The 23,103-nt window shown below is 39.2% G+C and overlaps 1 long non-coding RNA gene across 1 annotated transcript in view; it reads left to right on the plus strand.

The window, feature by feature from the left end:
- The first annotated feature begins 1,787 nt into the window (after window positions 1-1,787).
- Window positions 1,788-23,103, plus strand: part of LOC134348924 (uncharacterized) — a 44,147-nt gene continuing 22,831 nt past the window's right edge. The window contains exon 1 of the long non-coding RNA XR_010018523.1: window positions 1,788-2,048. This is a non-coding gene — a long non-coding RNA (uncharacterized LOC134348924). The remainder of the gene's footprint in view (window positions 2,049-23,103) is intronic.

The raw sequence follows: 23,103 nt of genomic DNA on the forward strand, positions 1-23,103 counted from the left end.
GCCCTGACTAATTATGAATCCATCAACCTCTGCCTTGATTCTGAGATACACCCTGCGGATGCGCTGGGACACATCATCAGTGATGTAACCTGGGGTCGTCAGGTGTTTCGGGTCTTTCAACATCATACACCCTGACCCAGGCGACCCAGCCCGGATTGATCAGACCCCAGCTTGTGTCCCAGCAGCACTGGCCCATGGATCACCCCTCCTGATCCATGGCCATCTGGAGGCTCTCTCAGCAGCCTCTGTGATGGTCCTGATAGCCCTCCTCTTGCCAGCCCCAGAGATGCCAAGTAGGGTGTAGACTCTGCAGAGTGAGTGGCCGGCAGAACCCCTGCACCCCACTTCGATGGGCTCGCAGCGAGCCCTCCAGCCTTGCCTCCAAGCACTGCTCCACCAGCTCCTGGTAACCTGGCCCACTTCTGCTCATTTTCCTCCTCAATGCGGTCCTCCCAGGGAACTGTCAACTCAATGAGGACAACCTGCTACGAGGACACTGAAGAAAGGACCACATCCGGCCTCAGTGAAGTTGTTGCTACATGGTCGGGAAACTTCAGCTGCCTCCCCGGGTCAACTTGAAGCAGCCCATCTGCTGCGGTGCTAAGCAGGCCCGATGATGACAGTAGTCTGGGCTGACGTAGGGTCTGTGCTCCAGCTCTGACAAAGGGGATGTTCTTCCTCTGACCACAATGTTTACTGGTGGTCATGGCCATTGCAATGCTCTCTGCCACTGCCTTCAACACCTGGTCATGACGCCACATAAAGACTTGGCTTCTACACCTGCCCATGACAAAGAATTCCACAGATTCACCACTCTTTGACTAAAGAAATTCCTCCTCATCTCCATTCTAAAAAGATGCCCCTCTGTTCTGAGTCTGTGTCCTTTGGTCTTAGATTCTCCCACCATAGGAAACATCCTCTTCACATCCACTCTATCAGATTTCGTTCTTAACACTCAGCATTAGATCTATAAAAAATTGAAATGAAATAATCTGACAGATGTCCAAAATCTCAGTTTGGGTTAAAGGTTATCATGTATCTGGACAGCAGTTTTAAAATGTGCAAATGTGAAAGGGCAAAGCAAGCCCGAATTACTCATTTCTCAGATATTTTCTCAAGCACAAGAATAACATTTGTGACATTGCTATTTAAAGAGATTGTCAATGCTGATTTCAAAGCATTTTCTTTGCTTTCCTATTATGTATAGTATACATTAAACTTTCAATTATAAAATAGCACTCCTGTAGCATCTAACATATGCAGCAGAGCTAGGGATTTCTGATTTGCCGTTATCTTCTAAACAAAGTCAGTTTCAGAAACTGTGGGTTTAAATCTGTTCCTCGTATGCATGTTGCACAAATAAAGTTTTATATATATATAATGAGAAAGTATTGTAACAAGAAAAGAACTATTTGGACTGTTTAAGATTCCAAAGCAAACTGGAATTCTATGTACTTGAGTAATTTAAAGCTTGCCAATCTGCTTTCCCTTTTTGTGGCTATAATCTCTAGATGCAGAGATTGTCCGCAGGGAGATGGAGGAAGTTAGTTGTTATAAACAATCTCTCAGGCAGTTCACTCATGTTCCCAGGCATAAAGCTGGCGCTAGTTACAGAGTCTCTCAATTTTAATGACTTCCACATGGATGAGGAGAGTCTCAAGCCAAGCCTACGATATCGTCAAAAACTCCAAATTTAGAAGAAACATGAAAATTGCCAAACACAGCTTCCTTAGTGGGTAAAAGAAGTCCTGTGCTGAACTGCCACAGGTCACAGCAGGGTACATATGACTTAGTGCAACCAATAGAATTCATTCAGTGCTCTGTCAGTTGTGGCATGTAGCAGTATTAACTCCTTTTCAGTTCATATAAGGTAATAGAAAAAGGTTTTCCAAAGGAAGCAGCACAGAAAACTATTCAAAAGGCCCACAACTAGAAATTTCTTGTGTTGTTTGGTTCTCAGCAACTGTATTTATATTCAGGAAGAGAGAAGTTCAGACTCTATCAACAGCTCCAACAGGTGTGATTCCAGAATGAAGCAACAGCAAGAGGTACGTACCGTTAATGCTTGTATTTGTTCTCTTGAAAGGAAATTTAAACTTTAATTATTAAAGCTTATAAGATATGCAAATTGCATTAATAATTTTAAACTACTTTTCTGAACATTATGCAAAAAATAGAGATTTTCTTTTCCTGCTTCTTTGGGATGATGCAATCTTACAATATGTCTACAGCAATATAACTCCGTCCTATTCAAATTTCACATACCCACAAGCTTTTATTGCAGTTTTTGTTCCAAGCCAATATAGAGTCATATTTTCCTCTGGTTTTGCACTTGAGAACTGCAAAAAAAAAAAAATTCTCTCTGATGATTCCCATCTGTTTTATGCATCACTTACACAAAGCAGAATTGCTTTTCTAAACCAAACCAGACAGACTATTGTACACTTTATTGCACAGCTTTATGTTATGATACTAGAGAGATTTAGATTTAAACCTACATCAAGCTCTGTCATAGTGTATAGGTTGACATGAAAATGTGCCTGAAATGTGGTAAAGTAACATTTTAGCTGAAATAGAATGGATGATTATTGCTAACTTTTATGCTAACAAAGAATGGAAAACACTGGGGTGGTTGTGTCTGGAACAGAATACTAATTCCAGATGCTTCCAGCTGTCTGCGGAAACAATTTCTGAATTTCAGCAAAGCCATTTAGCTTACTTTCTTATGTCAGTGAAAAACAATTTGTTTAATAAGTGTGATACCTTAATAGATACATGTCAGCTGATCCTTTAAAAGCAACTACATTTATTGCCAATATTTAAACTATGTTAAAATCAAATGGAAACAAAATAAGCAGCCCTGTTAGCAAACATCTCCAATCATACACATTGATCGCACATCTGAACATGGGTATCCTTAACTGAAAAATGAATTGATTTTCTGAGATTCATGAGCTGATGAAGGTGTAGATTACTGAATATACTCAATATGCACTTCCAGATCGAAGATTGTAATGATTATGTACTGGTCATAAATCTATTTGCAATCTGAATAACTATTATCTTTTTACTGTTTGCGTTTGAGTTAAATTTAATCACTTAAATTAAGCAACAAAACTATCCAGACTAATCTAGTTCTGGCTACCCAATCCTTTGTAACCAAGTTGTTCATTCTTCTATTGCCTCTGTTATACCAATCTTGCCTCAAATATGCCAAGCCAGTACAGATGGATAATGGCTATGGAGATTAAATGTTTAATACTTGCAGTTAAGACTGTATTAACAAAGGGATGCTTTTGGCATCTGGCATTGTCTTAAGCACAAGACATTTAAATCTCTCATTGCTTCTACTGGATGGGAATTTTGTAAAAATTGTTTTATTTCGGTTTGGAAATACCTACATAAATTGATTGATATCTAACTATCAGAAACCTCAAAAATAAACTCCAGAAGATGAAGGATAGACAAGGAGCATACCATTGAAGGCATTCACCTCAAATCCAAATGATAGTGCTTGTTTTTGACTAGGTGTACACTTTTTCAGATGGAATGTTAGGTAGAACTTACTACAGCATCAGATTATTTGTTTTTGTGGAAAGCAAAAATTTAGAACTACTAATTTGTTCAAAATGGAATATATAAAGATACGTGAGCTTAAGAAACAAGTCCACTTACAGAATATTCAGGCCTACTTCTCCACTGCTTAACTGATCAGCTACCTCAGTCTTACCTCTTTTCAGTGTCCAACATACAATGATCCCCTCTATTTACACAATGCTAACTCTCTCTCTCTATTGAATATATACAGACTCACAACATTAATATCCTTTTGAGTAAGAAAGTTTTAAAGACTCAAGACATTTTGACTGAAGAGATTTCTCCTTGTATAGGCTTTTAATTCTAAACTGATCCTAGACTCCCTGAGCCAGGGAACACAATCTTTGAGTGTCTGTGTGGTCAGGCTTCTTAAGAATGGTGTTTTTATATAAGAACACCCTTATTTTTCTGAACTCTAAGGAATAAAGACCTCATCAACTCAATCTCATATTTCAGGAACCTGTCTTGTCAACCTTCAGTGTTCTCGTTCTAGGACAAGATTATGTTTCCTTAAGTGAGCAATATATATTTGTACACAGTGTCATGTGTATGCTCTCACCAGAGTTCTATGTCATCGCCATGAGAATTCTTAACTCTATACCACAATCCTTTTATGATAGAAGGTAACATGACACTTAGTTTGTTAATTGCTGGAAGACGTTCAGGTTTGATTTAAGTTTAATTTCCTGATCTCTCATCAGAATCATATTTAATATCCCTGGCATATGTCGTGAAATTTGATAGCTTTATGGCAGCATTACGATGAAATATGTATATAATAAATAAATGTAGGGAGGAAAAAAACTGAACTACATTAAGTATATATACATCTATTAAATAGTGAAGTTAAAATAAGTGTTGCAAAATAACAGGAATAAAAAGTAGTGAGGTGGTGTTCATGGGTTTAATGTCCATTTAGAAATGGATGGCAGATTACAAATAATTAGATCATTGAAACAGTGGATTACATCACGTATCGCTTTGAAAGTTCTATCTGCCATATTCTTGATACATTCTTAATCATCTATATCATTCTGTGTTCTTCTCACAATAACAGCACTAAGGTACACATTCATACTCTGTTCACTTGTCTTTAAGAGGGTAACATACCGGCTGACTTTATAATAGCAGAGAGAGTAGGAATAAACATTATTCTTTTGGTTACAGTATGAAACTTCCCAGTTTTCAAAAACCCTTCAACTGACAAATAAGTAATCGATTTGTAGATATACGTGCTATTTCAAATCTGGTAACAATACTTACCATGCAACTAACTTATGGGAAAGACAACTGAAATAATTGTGCCTTTCCATGCAACTTTAAAGTGAAATAAACTTTCTCAAGTAATAAGTTAAAACAAGGAGAAATTGATACAAATTGGGTTTCTATCCTATCAGCTCAAAGATGACTGTACTATTATCTGTTTGAAATTCCTGCTAAAATTTTCATGCCAATCATTTCTCCTTTGCCACCAGCCCAAAACTACTGACTCCAGATCACTGAACACTTCAGTCCTGGCAAAGTCTTATCATTGCCTTCTCCAACCCACAGGGAATGTGGTCAGTCTATGTATCTGTACACCTAACTCATCTAAAGTAGGAATGAACATGTGATTTATTTTCGGTTATACACAAAACTAAGGAAAGTTAATGTTAATATAAAGTATATAGAAACAATTTTATAAATAATTTGAAGTAAAATAGAACCAGAGTGCTGGAAACATTCTGCAAGTCAGAGAGAAAGACTAATGATTGGTCAGAGCTGGGGAAAGTTACAGAGAAGATTGGGGAGGGGGGTATAGATGGGGCAAAGGGAATATATCTGAGAGGGTGAGATCAAGATTGCTGTGCTATCTCATATACAGTAGTTCATATTCATTTTCTCCCTCTCAAACTGTTCCTATTAACATATCTAGCAGAGATCTGTTCAACATATCTCCACTTCAATCCTGGTTTTACCCTATTCAAAGCCATCCTTTTTGTTCTATCCATCCTTCCCCACCTTCCTTGCAAATTAAAGCTAATTTTCTCTCTCCAGCTTTAATGAAGAGTCCTTGAACTGAAATGTTAATGCTATTTCTCTATCCACAGATGCTGTTTCACTTGATGAGTACTTATAGCACTTACTATATTTATTTCAGATTTCCTGCATTTCCAGTTCTGATTTTCTTTCCAAGAAAATGCATGTTTTCATGAGAATGAACTTGAATTATAATAGCTTTAATTACGTTTCCATGTTATGGAAGTACAGGATCATTGACATTATTTTGGAGGCAAGTATTAAGACAGTAAAAATCCCTGACTGCTATCTGTAGCTTCATATTGTTTTAAGGTTTAAATAAATAAACAATAAACATCTGCTGCACAGTCTAAAATACTTCATTTTCAAGAATGAAGCCAACATAGGGAAGTCAAATATTCCATTAGTGTACAACTTGTTTATGTCAGATGAAGTTATGAAGTTAGGAAACTTCAGACAACAACATACAATCTATACACAGTCCAAGAAGTTCCATCACTAAAATCCGTCATTAAACTACTGTTGTCAAACAATGAAATGAAACTGTAACATTTAAAGGAAGTTCAACATCGGGGCTCCTTATCTTTATCAAGCCTTTTTCTTTCTTTTGAATAAATCTAGCTTTGGAAAAGTCCAGACTGATTTGTAATTTTTAGCTTCAGTGGGAAATGAGCTGAATTCCAAAGAATGCTGTTGTAAAAGCAGGAAATGTGCTGGGAAACTGAAGAGGCCTCCTCCTGATTTAGTCTGATTCCTGTCTTGATGAATACAACAGATCAAACAGCAAGTTATACCTTAAAAGGCAATAGTTAGATCTATGTAGTAGTTTTGGTTTTATATGCCAGGCAATGTGTTTGAGCACAGATTAATTTGCCTTTCTCGGTTAATTATGATTTGTAATTACTAATCAAGTTCATTGACATTTTCCACATAAATTTAAATAAGTTTATTTTTCTCATAGATCTTACAATATCAATGTAGCCAGATGATAATATTAACAGTAAAACCTGCAAAAAGTGATAGGATTAAAAGAAATTTACCGACCTGAATATTTACTTGTTTTAATCATCTCATCTATTTAAGATAACTCTTTTTTTCTACCAATATTTTATTTGATGTTGAAAATGAGTAATAAATATCACCTCTAATAAATTTAAATTTTACAGACACTTTTTGATGGTTAGTATGTGGAATATTTATTGACTTATTCAAGAAGCATTTTATGCCTTCTCTCATTAAATTCTAAAACTTTGGTATCGACCTTGCTGATATGTTTTACTTTGAGAGGGTTAATTACAGGTTTAAGAATATTGGTCTGTGATCTAAAATCTATAGATTTTTAAAGTTGGTGCTAGATTATCTATTTGTACTTTGTGGCATTCTGATCTTGTAGGAGTAAGTACCAGAGATGGAGAATGACAATGTACAGCTGTGAGTGTTGGCCAATGATCAGCTCAAAATTCTACAGTCTCTTTCCAGTGAAACATTGACATGCAAGTGACCATATTTGGTGTCCTGTTGATGCTAACCATGCAACCCAATGGAACTACACACTAGCAGGGGCCAATATCATGGCTGTCTACCTCTAGTTAAAATCAGTCTGCAGTGCTTAAAGCTAGCCTGGCCATCTTAAAAAGCAGCAGAAGCTGGCATTAATATTAGAGGGGAATCTGATCCATGAAATACCATAAAGTGGCGTAACATGGGAAAGAAATGACTCCAAGATGTTAACTCATTTCTGTGACCTTGGTGGAAGAAATTGAAAGGAGGAATAAGATGAATGCACCTCCTTCCTTCCTTCCTCCCGTTACTACAATATACACTTACCCTCTGCCTTTAGGTGCCCCAACAGCAATCCAGCCGGGCAGCATGAGAACGGAAAGGGAGAGATGAAGAAGACATACTGACACTTGATTTTCACACTTGTAGGCATCAGCTCAGTTATTGATGTTTCATAGAGGAAAGTGTGGTGGTAGGGAGACCCTGGCCATGAGTAGTCTGCATCGAGGGGATGGGAAAGAATAGCTCCATCACACAGCACTAGAGTTCTGCAATGAGTACTTGCATGGTGCAAAGCACAGTAAGCACAATGTAATGTTTACATTGTGAAATCTCAGAAAGAACCTACATTCAGTCGTGAAGAGCATAGAGGTGTCTGACATGGATCCGATCACGATGCAAAATCAGAAGGATGAAGTTGTAGCTTTTGCCACAACACAAGCATCAGCCGCGAATGTGTCAGTGCTAATGTCGAAGCTCATTCTACATTCTTGCAAACTCTGACTTATACAAATGACTTACTGGTTCCTCAGCGGCATGTATTCCAACATTTTACTAAGGATTCTCTGGTGATGTTTTAGGAAAGAGGCAAGTTGCTGCCCTCCCACAGGGTAAACCTGGATATCCACCTCCATCAGTTCTTTGCCAGCTTCCTGCACATCAGCTGGGCCTGATAAGACAACCTTCACCCAGGTTGGGATGCTTGCAATCCATGTTCCAGGTCACATCTGTAGTCACGTGCACTTGGTCAGCAGCTTCCATTAATCTATGTTGCATTGAGATAGCACCGGTAATTATGGTTAGTAAAAAGGATGATTAGCATTGATAAAGACATCAGAAGGACATAAAAGGTTGCACAATGTTAATAAGTTGACTTTTATGTTGTGTTTGGCATGGTTAGATATATCAGTTTGGTTTAGAATGTCTATTTTCTCTTGCCCTTTGGTCCAGAGAGATGAACTTTGTGATGTTCAGCATTAGAGATGAGGGAAATTGCAGAACTCTGGTGAATGGGGAATTTGGACCTAGATCATGCCAATTATACAGTACATGTTAAATTGTTCATGATGGACTCTATACTTTGCCTCTATACTGTGCCGTTCACGCTGGTGACAAGAATTGAGTTGGCTGCTGGAAACCTTCACACCCTCTCGGTCAAGTACTGCAGGGCTCCTCCAGTCCAGTCCATGCAGCAAATCGATCAAATACATGATCACACGGCTTTCATTCTACACATGCTGAACAGGAGTATTTAACTTACACACTTGATTTGTCAGCCTTGACACCAGTCGGTTGCCCTTGTCCCCCAGCGGTCAACCTTCAGTTTGACAACTGCAACTGTCAGAGCTAGCTTCTACAGAACCAAAGACATAATTTGAGGTAATGACCTATAAAATTGACTGTCTATGGTCTTAAGATGTCACTTCTGGGACATGACAGAGTTGACAAGCTTTGCTCACTCATCACGCACGGAGTCAGCGGAACCCTGCATTGCACACATCTCATTATATCCACATAAAGCTGCTTTCTTTCTTCTCTTACTGGTTCTGGCACAAGGGGATAATTCGCAATTGTCTCTTTCAGGAAAAATAGCCTCATTGACCATGTTTACTCTGTAGCAGAAATTTAGTTGATGCATATTACAAATATCTCCAAATTTAGCTGTGACAGAGTCGAACGCATAAAATAAAAATCACTGTTATTGTTGCCTTTCAGTCCTTGCCCTGCTCCAAGAATAGAAGCTGGTGTCTATGAAAGATGGCCAGCTTCTGTGAAGATGTCCTTATTAAAGCAGAGTCGTTCTCTCTTACTATTCTTCCACGTAAGTTCAGAAAGAAGATTTCACTTAAGTTGCAGATAGTACATAGATTGGTGGTGCGGATGGCATAGATGATTGGCAAAGAATACAGTGGGATATAAACCAGTTGCAAATATGGGTGGAGAAATAGCAGATGCAGTTTAACCCGACAATTGTGAAGATTTGCACCTTATTAGGTCAAATACCGTAAAGAAACAGTGTGCTGTTAAGGGCAAGTCACTTAAGACTGTAAATGAGCAGAGGAATCTTGTGGTTCAAGTTCATTGTTCCCTGAATGTGGCTACGGGGGTTGATAGGGTGATTAAGAAGGTCTATGGCATGTTTGACTTTATTGGTCAAGGTGTGTTCGAAAGTCAGCAAGTTATGTCGCAGCTTTATACAACCCTAGTTAAGCTGCATCTGGAGTATTGCATACAGTTCTGGTCACCCCATTCTTAGGAAGGATTTTGAGGCCTTGGAGAGGGTGCTAAAGAGTTTTACTGGGATGCTGCCTGGATTAGAGGGCATATGCTATAAGGAGAGGTTGGACAAACTTGGGTTGTTTTCTCTGAGGGCAGCAGGGGCTGAAGGGAGGTTTGACAGAGTCTTATAACATTATGAGAGGCGTAGACAGAGTAGCCAGGCAGCATCTTTTTCCCAGGGTTGAAACATATAATACCAGAGAGCATGCATTTAAGATGAGGGAGGTCATTTTAAAGGAGACATGAAAGTCAAGTCTCTTACAGTTGGGTGTCTAGAAAGCGCTGACTGAGGTAGTGGTAGAGGCAGGTACATTAGGGCTTTTAAGAAGCATTTAGGTAGGCACATGAATGTGAGGAAAATGGAGGGATATGGACATCATGTAGGCAGAGGGGATCAGTTTAGTCGGACATTTGATTACTAATTTGTCTGGATTGTTACAACATTGTGAGCTGGAGGGCCTGTGCTGTACGTTTCTATGTTCTAATAGAGAAATCTATTTGGACATGATCTTCTCATCTCGTGCACCCTCCTTTTCCCCTTCTCTCACTTCCAGAAGTTTATACAACAGCACACCTTTTCTTATTACGCTCCTAGCTGCACTATTTCAACTGGAATGTCTACTAATTCCTTAATGTCTAGGGAAAAACTGGTTGTGCAGAACATTGGACGAGAGCAAAAGTTCCTTCAATGTCTGCCACACTATTCTTTATTGACTTTGTCAACTTGTTATAGTCGTATACAGTATAGACACTCGGAATGAGTTCAAGAAATCAAGTAGCAACCAACACGTAATTTGCCGAAAATTCCATGAACTGATGTCAGTGTAGCATCTTTCTTGTTGCTACTCCTGTATTTAGCTGTGCAAAGTGAAGCTGCTGTCTGGAAGCATTGCCATCAATCAATACTGTACACTGGTTTACAAGATGTTCTCCACTACCTGGTGATTGTGATGGTCTGTATTTGCACTATGGTTCCCTCATCATCAGAAACACAAGTTAGTACATGGACGATCAAATAAAAAATAAGAACAAATCCAAGTTCTTGCTGTATAATGAATATGTTTGCCAGGAAAATGAATATTGTTTTTCACAGAAAAACCTTGATTTAAAAAAAGACAAGTACCATTTTACTAACACTAGAGATTCCACAGATGCCAGAAACGCAGAGCAATACAAACAAAATGCTGGACGAACTCAACAGGTCAGGCAGCATCTTATTATTTAACATTTTATGTTGGAATTAATCTTGTATGGAAGCAAATGCCTCAGCTTTGACAAAATACAAGTACCAAAACAATTTCTGCTATAAAAGGTTTTAAATTATGTTCTCGTGCGTTGAGAAATTTAAAAATGTTTGGGAAAAAGTAGCATTGCTAGCATAAACCTGTTCCATTTTCATATTTGAATTTGTTTTTAAACATATTTTCATTGGACTTTTGAATGATTAAGAAGAATGCACTATTGGTTCTGAAAAAGTAATGTTTCACTATTGAGCAAAATTTTATGCAATAAATGTATGGAGAAAACGACCCTATGACTTGCACAACTGCACACAGGGATTCATATCTGGTAACATTAAAGAAAATAATACTTTTTTGTGCAGCTTAATTTATGCTACTTATTAGTTCCTTATTTTTGAGAAATCTGTTGCATTTCACAGAACCTAAAAAGTCTTATTTTAACCATTCTAAAGACACAAAAACCCAATGAAAATTATGTAAAATTGTACATCTTCGACAGCACCAAAGATCAAGGTTGATTGCCACGGTTGATGAAACTTTCCCTGTAACATTCTTGGAAAAGTGAAAAGACTAGGCAAGCACAAAGAGTTAAATGCAGTTTATTAAAAACTAAAATAAAAATGCATAACTGAAGATGAATATTTCAAACTGTTGGCTCCTTGAGAATAATTCTGGTTAATGTTAGGATGAATGTTTTTAACTTAACTGGTTATACATTTGGTCCAGAACATAGTTACTTTACAATGTAAATCAAGAAAAAATCAACTGTAACCATCACCCTCATTTCCCACCCCTTAACTTATTGACATTGTCCAAGCACACTTCTAGTCTAACGAAGCTAATTTGAAAACATAGTATCACACATGAACCCTGTGTTCTATTCAACTTTCTCCGTACAGACTTCTTTTTTGCTCTTCACTGCACAGTTGCATGCAAAGGACAATTAATTTTAAACTGCAGTAAACTTTTTTCATATATAATGTTATATGTTTCATAGTGAGGGGTCCCGGAAGGGAACTCACATCCCTTGGTCATCTTGTTTTCAAGTATTACCAATCAGTATTGGCTGTACATTGTTTAAGACAAATCCTTTCACATAAAATGCTGCATGTTTAATTGTGAGGGGCTCTCTGAAGGAAAATCATATTCCTTGGTCTTAATCATTTTGTTTTGAAGAATTACCAACCAATGTTTGCTGTATATTATTTGGGACAAATTTCTACAGTTCTACATATTTCCATTATATAATTGGCTGATATTCAAACCTCACATTTGTAAATCAGTGAAAAATTAAGTTCCTTACTCCCCCATCCTCTCTAGTTTAACATTTATGGTTACTTCCATTGGCACTTTGAGGGAAAAACGGAATATAAAATGGTATACAATAGATTGTATTGGAACAAACAAGTTAAGCTTTGATTCAATGGATGCATGTATTGTAAATCCTTAAGCAAATCATTCCAATTACATGAGGACAAATAGCATCCTACTTTTGAAATTTCTCAAGTTCAGATTCAGTTTATTGTCATTCAACTGTACACAACTATACTGCCAAATGAAACAATGTTCCTTTGGACCATTGTTTCCAACACAGTGCATATAACTCACACACACAACACATATTACTACAAATAAATTAACAAATAATAAGGCGTATTTATGGCACAAGTTAAAAAGTAAAGAGTATAATGTTACTGGCACTTCATACGTGATGAAACCTGGGTGTTGGCGGGGAGTTCAGTAGCCTCACAGCTGAGTGGTAAAAGCTGTTTCTCATCCTAACAGTCCTTGCCCTAATGCTACATTACCTACCCTCTACAGTAGGGGGTCAAAGAGATTGTTGGAGGGATGGGTGAAATCATTGACAATGCTAAGGGCTGTGCATATGTAGTGCAACGGATAAATATCTCGGATGGGTGGAAGAGAGATGGGTCCCTCTAAAGAAATGGCTTCCTATTATTGTAAAAATGCAACTGATAAGCAAATACTTACATGTGCAAACATTAAAGCTTTGTTCCCCAAACCAAATCCAAAAGTACAAGTCTGCTCTATAATGTTATATCAAAAGCAAAGTAAATGAACTCTGCATGGTGGACTCAACCAAAACTAGTAAATGACACAACCTAGCAAATTAGTCAACATATGCCGTGATATTTTAGATGTATCCTTTCAATGCATTAAAGAAACTACTGACTGCTTACTGAATACAGGTGTCCCCCGCTTTACGAAAGTTTGCTTTACGCCACTTCGCTCTTAAGAAAGACCTACATTAGTACCTGTTTTCATTAACCAAAAGAAATCCGAAGAGGATTTTCACTTTTACGAAAAAAGGCGCCCGCTTTAAACTCGTGTTTACCCCGAGAAAGACTACCATGACCGTGAAGCATTGCGCAGGCAGGTGTGTGCACATGTGTGTACATGCCAATTTTTTTCTACACATCAGTTTTGGCTAAATCTTCCCGATTCTGATAAGTGAAACCACACTGTACATACATTATTTCTACTTTATATAGGCCGTGTATTTATCATATTGTTCCTGCTTTTATTATATGTTAGTGTTATTTTAGGTTTTATGTGCTATTTGGTATGATTTGGTAGGTTATTTTTTGGGTCTGGGAATGCTCAAAAATTTTTCCCATATAAATTAATGGTAATTGCTTCTTTGCTTTACGCCATTTCGGCTTACGAAAGGTTTCATAGGAACGCTCTACCTTCGGATAGTGGGGGAACCTGTATTCTCACCTATTTTTGCCTTGGCAGTTGAGTAGTGCCAGTTTCAAATGGCAACTTGAAGTGAAAGAGATTTTCACTTATTAATAAATTATTAGCATTAGGTCTGATCTTAACCAGAGGCAAAGGACAGGCAGGCAGAAGAATCCGTCTACACTGTTTAACATTGCAGTGTATCCTCAACTAACTTCGCACAGCTTGAGCAATTTTGTAAGGAAGAATGGGCTAATCTTGCTCCCTCTCCTTGTACAAAGCTAATAGAGACATATCCAAAAAGACTACTGGTTGTAGTAGCTGTGAGAGGTGGTTCAACCAAGTACTGAGCAAAGGGGGGATGAATACTGTTGAACTGCTGGCATCTCAGTCTTGCAGTTTAGGTTTTCAAGCTTTACAATTTTCTCTGTTTTTTTGGGCTCTACTGTGGAAAAGAAAGGAGCATGTGATCATTAAATAAATATTGATCAAAATCTCTGGTTGTAATACTTACTTATGTAAACAAAGGGTTGGAGGCTGAATACTTTTTCAAGGCACTTTGTATTAAGTATACAAGTTCAATCTTTTGGGATCCTTTCTGAAAAAAAAGCTCCAGCACTGGTGAAGTAACTTCACAATACATCAAGAAGTGTATCAAATATAGTTTGTTGGTTCACTCTTAGCGAATTATGTTTATTTGTAGCCAGATATATATAAAAGTCTGTTTTGCTTAACTGTGGACGATATCATTGATATATATTTTTCAGACAAACGTATCAGATGATCTTTTCAAAGCTTAACCATTAAAGGTTGTTGTAATTTTATTTTAATATTCCGTCAGCTGGGATGATTTCTTTGTATCTCTTCCCTTTCCAGATATCTTTAAGACAATGCTGATATTTAATATTGCAATAGCCCTTCAAATAAGAAGAGTTTTTTCTTTCATTTCCATAATAATTACCTTGATTCTTCTAACAATAGAATTTTATCTATAAATTCATCTCTTGACATTTGTATGAAACCTAATAGATAATAGTGACCACACATTCTAACTCTGTCTATAACACCCTTTTTTTGAAAACAATAGGATGGATTTCTGGGGCAAAGCACAATGAAATGATGCTGCTAGTTAGTGTACTTTTAAAACCTTGAAATCTAACAATTCTTTAACTGATATTGTACAAAATGAAAAAAGATACAACATTCTAGGTGCCAATATGTATTAATGTCTTTATGCTATAAATTATGCAAACTTTTCCTCCACTTTTCTGAGCTCCAATATCTTTCTAATAACACGTAACTACAGTATATCCAGTTCTGTACTAATCTTTTGCATTTGCATTAAATGAATTTGCCTGTAATCATTTACCATTTATCATTTCATGAAGTTACCTATCAGCATTTTCACCTTTAAATATTACTGATAAAAGGTCACTGATCAGAAACATTGTCTGTTTCTCTTTTAATAAACGCTGCCTGATCTGTTGAGCGTTTCCAGTACATTCTTCCTTTCGTTTTTGTTCTTTCCGTTGCATTTTTACTCTCACTTTTACCCATCTCTTTTTTCACTCTGCTACAAATTCTTCTATTTGGCAAGTATTTCCACTTGTTTTGATGTAGTGGCTTCACAATTATCTACATCAACACACATCTGACTACCTTGCTGACTTGCCAGTGACTCCCTGCAACCTTCTCCCTTTGTTCTTAAGTCTGCCCCACTATTTTTAAGGAAAGTTCTATATCTTTAGTTTTGATAATAAGTCTAAACCCATCATTCCTAGTATCGTCAGTCAACAATTCCAGGACACAACCTACCTAATATGGACAAATCATCGTTCTACACATAAAGCCACTTCTCTTTAATTTTCATGCATGAAACAACATCAAATTCTCTCTATAATCCATATATTCAATATTCAATGGCGTGTATGTACACATGATTAATATCTGTAATTTTCATGAAATGTAATAACTATTATTTTATAATGTAAAATATAAAATTAATGAAATGTCAAATTTAACCTCAGTAAAAAGACTTCAGCTTTTGATATCAGTAGGTCCAAATTGCAAAGGAATTCTGACCAATGTTCTTCACTTTTATCACCAGTGAACTATTTTCCAGCCACAAATCCAATTACTTCATGCAGATGTTGTCTTATATTATGGACTAAACTTGGAGTTCAAATAACAGACCATAGCTGGAATGGCTAGACTGAAACTGATACCCTACACATCTTAGTTCTTAGCAACTCTAGTGGGAAGAGTATTAAAAGTTGGGCTAAATTCCTTCTTTAAAATATCTGGGTTTTAGTAGCATTGTAGATATTTAATTTTCACCGGTAATGCAAAGATAAATCTGTAAGATATGTCAGGTAGTTCTCTTTCGAGAAGGTTTACTTTTATGCAAAACACTGGATATGCCAGTGTTACACATTTAGAAAGAAATATTCGCCTATTTATTCTTCAATGATGTGCTCTGTCTGTCTGTATTTTTGGCTGTACCGTAGATATAATTGGTAAATATAAGAGTTCAAATCCATATCAAACATCATTTGGTTTGATCACAAGATTTGTATGATCTGAAACTATGCTCAGTAGAAAAATATACTGTTCCCTTTTAAAGTTAACAAAAAAGAGCAGCTGCGTTCCAAATAGTTGACCTTCAAGTTCATGTAAATAATTTAGTTTAGAAAGATTTAAACCATCTGGTTTACTGCACTTATTCTCTAAAATTCTTTTCATAGCTGGTTATAGAGTTCTTGATCTGTGCATTTTAAAACTAATCCTAAAATTTTGAAGTTGTTGATTGTGATGCAATGCTTTTCTGAAATAGTTGGATAATTTTCTTCCAAGTTTTTATTGTGGATAGGCCTTTCAAAAACACTTAATAATCATTAGGTTATAGTAATTATTCTTTCACGAAAATTTAAAAAAAAATTGAAACCCTGGAAATCTTTGACTTGAAACTTTTATTTTATCCACAGATGCTGCCTGACCTGCTGAGCATTTTTGATTTTGTTTTTTAATTCTATCTTTACTTCATGTTGATTATCACATTTTATTTTGTTCTAATACCTATTAATTGCACTACACCTGTGGATGTTGAACTTAAATAAAGGACGTGTTACACTTTGGGAAGTCTAATGTAAGGGAAAGGTGTACCTCTTATTTCTTAGTTAATGGCAGAGTTTAACAGCATTGATATATAGAGAGATCTTAGAGTTCAAGTCCATAACCTGCTGAAAGTGGTCAACCAAATATTTAGGGCGGAAAAGGAGATGTAAGTCTTGTTACAGCTATATAAAACTTCGGAGTATTGTGTGAGGTTTTGGTTGCACCATTACAAGTGTGGAGTTTTTGGAAAGGATGCAGAAGTTGTTTATCAGGATTCTGCCTGGATCGGAGTATGTGAGCCACAAGGAAAGGTTGGATAATCTCGAGTTGTTTTCTCTGGAGCACTGGAGGTCCAGGGCAGACCTGATAGAAGTCTGTGAGATTAAGTGAGGCATAGATAGAGTAGCCAATCAGAATTATTCTCCTGGGCTAGAAATGTCAAGTACTGAAGAATGCAAGGCAATTTTTAAAAAAATACATAAGAGAGTGTTAGGTGCCTAGAACGGGCTGCTAAGGGGAGTGGTGGAAGTAGTTATGATGGTGGTGTTTAAGAAGCTTAGATAGGCACATGAAAATGTAAGGAATGGAGGGATATGAACCTTGTACCAGCAGAAGAGAATTAGTTTAATTCTGTATTGTGCTCAGCACAGACATTGTGGCCCAAAAGGCCTTTTCCTGTGCTATAGTCCTCTGTGTTCTATTTTTATAAGTTTACTTTGTTTTTAATCTAGAAATGAGGACTTACATGAAGGATTTTTACAGAATATATCCTTTTCTATCAACCCCTTCTCATCTTTATCTTTGTTTCATTATAAATTGCAGGGATGTAGCTCATATCACCAACTGGAAGCCCAGTGCACAAACTCACATAGTCCAATGCTTTCCAAGAAGGTTATTTTCTAAAATCCGCTTAACTGATTCTTAGTTATTTAACTAGTAATGAATGGGAAAATAAATAGACAAATTTTTTCGTCAGTTTAAAGAAAGAAATCTATTTAAATACCATTGTAAGTAACTAAAGTTGATAGAAATTGTTCAGGATATTCAAGAATACTACCACTGGCAGTTTTATTACTACAGTATAGAACAGAGGTTCCCAAACTTTTTATAGGCCATGGACCAATACTGTTAAGCAAGAGGTCCGTGGACCCTAGGTTGGGAACCTCTGGTGTAGACGGAAAAGAGAAAGCTTCCAAGGACATAGAGAAATATAAGAATAGAAAATATGTAGCAGCAATTATAATGGTAGAGCAATCAAGATTGCAAGATGGGGCACAGACTCACTGAGACTGCAAGTGCTTGAGATACACTACACTCTTGGCCAGTGACACTAAGTGACAGCCAATTGTCTACTAAACACCATCAGTTATACTGAAGGTCACCGAATCCATTAGTTTTTGTACTCTAGCTACTTCTCACATTTCTACATCGATCACTATAATATCAACCACTTTGTAAATGTGCAGTTGATTTTTTTTTGCAATTAAAGATTGGCATGACAAGATATATTTTAAGGTATTGATTGAATTATATTTTTTATGCTTAAATATACATATATAACTGACTTAACCATTCAGTACTGATCAATTGCCGATGCTGCATCCATTCTCAATTGTGAAGTTACAAAGGAGTAAAATAAAATGATAATATATCTCAGTCTAATTTTAAATGGCCTGTATCAGTGCAAGAACATTTTTACTGCAGTGTTTTAAATGATGGTATTTATATATAAGTCAATCAGCTGCTCTGTGAAAGGCCACATCGTCTCACAGTGAGTAAGGCTGAGTCATGGGAATAATACCCATATATGTCTAACTGTTTACCAAGCTGTAAGAGGTTAGCCATTATTGTGGGTTAGAATTAGAATTCCAATGAAAGATAAAAACAAGGCCATATAGGCAAATACAATGTACTATAAGGTATCTGGAGAAAAGTTAGCTATATGACAGTATCAGTAAGAAATTTACACATGAATATTTTTACCCAGGACTCATCCTCCATTGTGCCAGGTACCTCATTGCACCAGTATGCCATGTTTCAGATAAGAACATATTACTGTCATATGATGATATTTAGTATTCTTCTGAAACCAGGCCCTCAAAGATCTCCATTTAACTCAGGAGTTGACATCGTTATGTGAAGTTATTCACCATCTCGTCTCATTATGAAAAGTTATCTGTAAAGTCAAAGTCAAGTTCACAGGATATGTGTCAGGAAACGTAGAGGCTTGACCCAAACATAGAGCAGTGGATATGATTTAGCGGTGAGCAAACACTTTAATAATAAACTGCAAAATAACAAGACATGAGAGTCCACAAAACAAAAGAGTACAGATATTTAACACAACAAGGCATTAACATAACTAAAGGCCAGGAGCAACTGGTTGAAGCTGTCTGGTCCAATGGGTGATCAAGAGAGCTGGACTTAAATAGGCTACAGGTGATGTGGTGGAAACGAGTGGTTGGTGATTCTTGTTAGCTGGTTGGAGACTGGGAGGTGTCTGCCGGTGCAGGCCTGACAAACCCCTGCCCCTGTCCTATGGCCGGCACCCAAAAGCCCAAGATGATCTGGGTGAGCCGTTGGAATTCCTCTATATATTTTAGTTCCCAGATGAAAGTGGACCAAGGCCTCACTTCCATGCCATACTCTTCCTGGTCAATGAAGGACTGCATACCCGTCCACAATGATGGAAACTCACCGACTGGACAGTGGGCCACCTTCCACTATCCTAGGTTCTGGAGGTGAAGGGTTAGGTGGGTTGAGTGGTCCATGGATAACAGACTTGAGGCAGGACGTGTGGAAGGGAGATGTTCTCCTGAGGGACTGTGGCTGCTGGAGACAATAAGTAACTGGATTGATGCAATGGGAAGGAACAGATGATCTAGGGTGAGAGCTGGTGGGAGTCGGTGCGCAGTGGCAGATCTCAGATGGACAGTAAGAAGTGGTCCCTAGGCTGGAGTAATTAGCCTGGTGGCAGCAGGCATTGTTGGCAGCTAGGATGGCCCTTGGTGCCCTCTATGAAGCATTCTAGCAGCCCTGGCAGACGGGATCTCCACTGTTGGTTCCTCTGTGGGGAACAACAGGGGTTGTTAGCTATAAAGCACCTCACTGGTGACATACCCCTAGCTGCGGAGGTGTGCAGACTGTAGGATGGTTCAGCCCAGAGCAGATACTTTGTCCAAGTGGAAGGTTTGGAGGTGGCGATGCATCACAGAAACTTGCCCACTTGCTGATCGGCTCATTCTGATTGACCATTGGGTCTGCGGATGATAGCCAGAGGAGAAGCTCACTGAGATTTGGAGGAGAGAGCAGAAGGCTTGCCAGAGGCAGGAGATGGATTGTGGGCTTAACACAGCATCCTGAGGGAAACCATGGAAACCATGGAAACCATAGAAACCATGAATGTGAATTACATGTTGGAGAACCAGGTCCAGCATCTCAGCGGCTGATGGAAGTTTGGGGATGGCAATGAACTGGGCCACCACTGTCAGGGTCACCATGACCTTATTGGAAGGTAGTAAACCCATGATGAAATCCATGGCATTGAGGGACCAGTAGGCACCACATGAACCCAGATGGCTACTAGTTGGAGGAAATGGAGTAGACACACTGAGGACAGATAGCAACAAACTGACACACATCTACAATTGTGGTGGGCCACCAAAACTGGCATCACAGAAAATCCAAAGTCTATCTTGCACCTGGACGATGGGAGAGGTGTGGGGAGTGGGCCCACTGGAATGCCTCAAGGTGTATGGCCGCCAGCACGTACACTTAGTTGTCAGGTGTGCTGGCCGGAGCAGGCTCCTGTTGTAGAGCGCCTGGCGGATCTGACTGTCATGATCCCATTTGATTGGTGTGAGGATCTGCAAGGATGGTGTGATGGGCTGAGAGTTGATCTCCGTTTCAGCTGGGTCAAACTGTCATGACAGGGCACCTAAATTAGGGCTTTTGCAGCTGGACTGGAGGTGAAACTTAATTGCTCGAGGAAAAGGGCCCAGTGAGCCTGAGGTGGGTTCAGCTGGCGAGGCTGTTGAATGGATATGAGGATCTGGTGGTCAGTCCAGATCAGGAAGGGCTCAGTGTTCCCCGTCAGCCAATGTCTCCATTCTTCCAAGTCCCAATTAATGGTGAGTAGCTCCCTGTCTCCTACTCCATAATGGCACTGTATACAGTTGAACATGCATGAGAAGGTGGAACAAGGGGGTGTCCTCTTGTCCAGTCCTCACTGGGAAATGATGGCCCCAGCTCCCATGTCAGATGCATTACCACGAAAGTTCTGAAGGGGTTCGGTGGCAGAAAATGGAAGTGTCTCTTCAGCTCCTCGAAACCGTCGTCCATGGCATCCCTGAGGTATGCGACTAGGTGAGAGAGGTGAGAGGAGCAGTGATTTGGCTGTAGTTTCTGATGAAATGGTGGTAGAAGCTGGAGAAGCCCAAGCAGCGTTGTATCTATTTGAGGGAGTGCGGTCAGGGCCATTCAATGATGGCGTGCACATTCTCTGGGTCTATGGTTATGCCTGGGGTGAAAGGTCGTAACCCAGGAAAGAAATAACTGGGGTGAGCAACTGGCATTTCTCTGACTTGCAGAAGAGTTGGTTTTCAATGAGGTGTTGAAGGACTGAACAGACATGACAGAAATGGTCTTAGGGGTCCTTGGAGAAGGTAAGGATGTCATTGAGGTCGATGAATACATACCTATTGTACATAGCATTTCTCAGAGGATCTCGTGAATAAAGGCTTGGAAAATGCCTGGACAATTGGAAAGTCCAAAAGGCATCACCAAGTATTCGTTGTAGCCAGTGGTTGTCATGAGCACAGTCTTCCACTCATGCCCCTGGAGGATACAGATCAGGTTGTACATGCTCTGAATATCCAGTTTGATGAGTATTGGTCTTCACAGATTTTTTTGAACGCACTATCTATCAAGGCAGAGTTTAGCAGTTCTTAATGGTGGTTTTGTTGAGTCCATGGTGGTCGATGTAGGGACAGAGATCCCATCTTTCTTTTTAATAAAGAAAAATACTGCACTGTCTGGGTACTAGGATAGTTGAATAAAGCTGTACCGTAGTGCACCAGCAATTCATGGCTTGGGTCTAAGGAGGAGGCGGAGAGAACAAATGACCTCCGGGAGGGATGGTGCCCAGGAGGATGTCGATCATGTGGTCTGTGAGGCAGCAGCATGCTGGCGTCCCTATTACTGAGGGTGATGGCTGAGTCATGGTATTCCTGTGGGAGTTTGGTGAGGTTGAGGGTTTCCTCTGTCACCATGGATTTAAGGGGCGTGCGCCAACTGAAGTTGCAGGCAGGTGGGTCCCCGACTCTGCAGTGAACTGGGTGACCAGGTGAAGTGAGGGTCATGAGTGGAGAGCCTGGGGTAAGCCAAGATGAGGGGAGTGTTGGGTGAGTCGATAAGGAGGACTAGATGGATTCGTATGCTCATGTGCACAGGCCGTGTGCATGCTCAGACCATCCCAGACCCCATGGGACATCCATCCATGGCTGTGGTGCAGGAGGGGTGAGAGACAGGCTCAGTAAGGAGACCAAGACGCATATTTAGGTCCATAAATTTCCCTGTTGCACCACAATCCACCGGAGCTTCCTGTATGCATAGAGCCATGGAGGAAGACAGAGAGAGTGAGGCGGTCTATGGTGCCGGTACAAGGGCCAGGGGCAGCTTACCTGATAGAAGGATCCCCTTCTCTATCTGGTGGTGCTGTTTTTCTGGAAACAGTGGGCATTTGATGCGTGGGTGATTAGCTGCTCTGCAGTCAGCGCACAGAGTGTTTCTCCACCAATGATTACACTCTTGGGGTGGAGGGCATGGGGTTAAGAGAGCTCTCCCTAACTGCTTGGGTTCAGGGGGCATTGCTGATGAGGTTAGTGCAGCCTGAAATGGTTCTGGGAACAGAACTGGGGTTCAGGCTGGTGATTGGGAGGGTTGTTCCATAAGATGTTGTTTGTCCACACGGAGGGCCAAAATGATGAGACTTTGGAAGTCAGTGTGCATCTCCCGGGTAAATAGTTCATCGTTCAAGTGCTCTGAGAGGCCTGATGACAATAGATCAGCAGCACTTCCACCCTCCAACTGCACTCCAGGGCACCAAATTCCACAGTATAATTCAGCAACGAACTTCAGCCTTGATGCCAGCGATGTAACTGATTCACTGCCTCCCTTCCACTTCCCCGGTAGTCAATGGTGAATCCCTCATATTTACTGGTGGTTGGCCCAGGGCAGAGCTCGCCCAGCCAAGAAACAGATGATGAAAGGAATCTTGGCTCAGTCTGTAGAATACAAAGGTGACTGCAGTTCAAAATGCAAGACGCGCTGGGGCAAGAAATTTTTGAAAAGGGATCGTGGATCCATCAAA

The sequence above is a fragment of the Mobula hypostoma genome, chromosome 7 (assembly GCF_963921235.1).
Source record: "Mobula hypostoma chromosome 7, sMobHyp1.1, whole genome shotgun sequence".
Lineage (NCBI taxonomy): Eukaryota > Metazoa > Chordata > Chondrichthyes > Myliobatiformes > Myliobatidae > Mobula > Mobula hypostoma.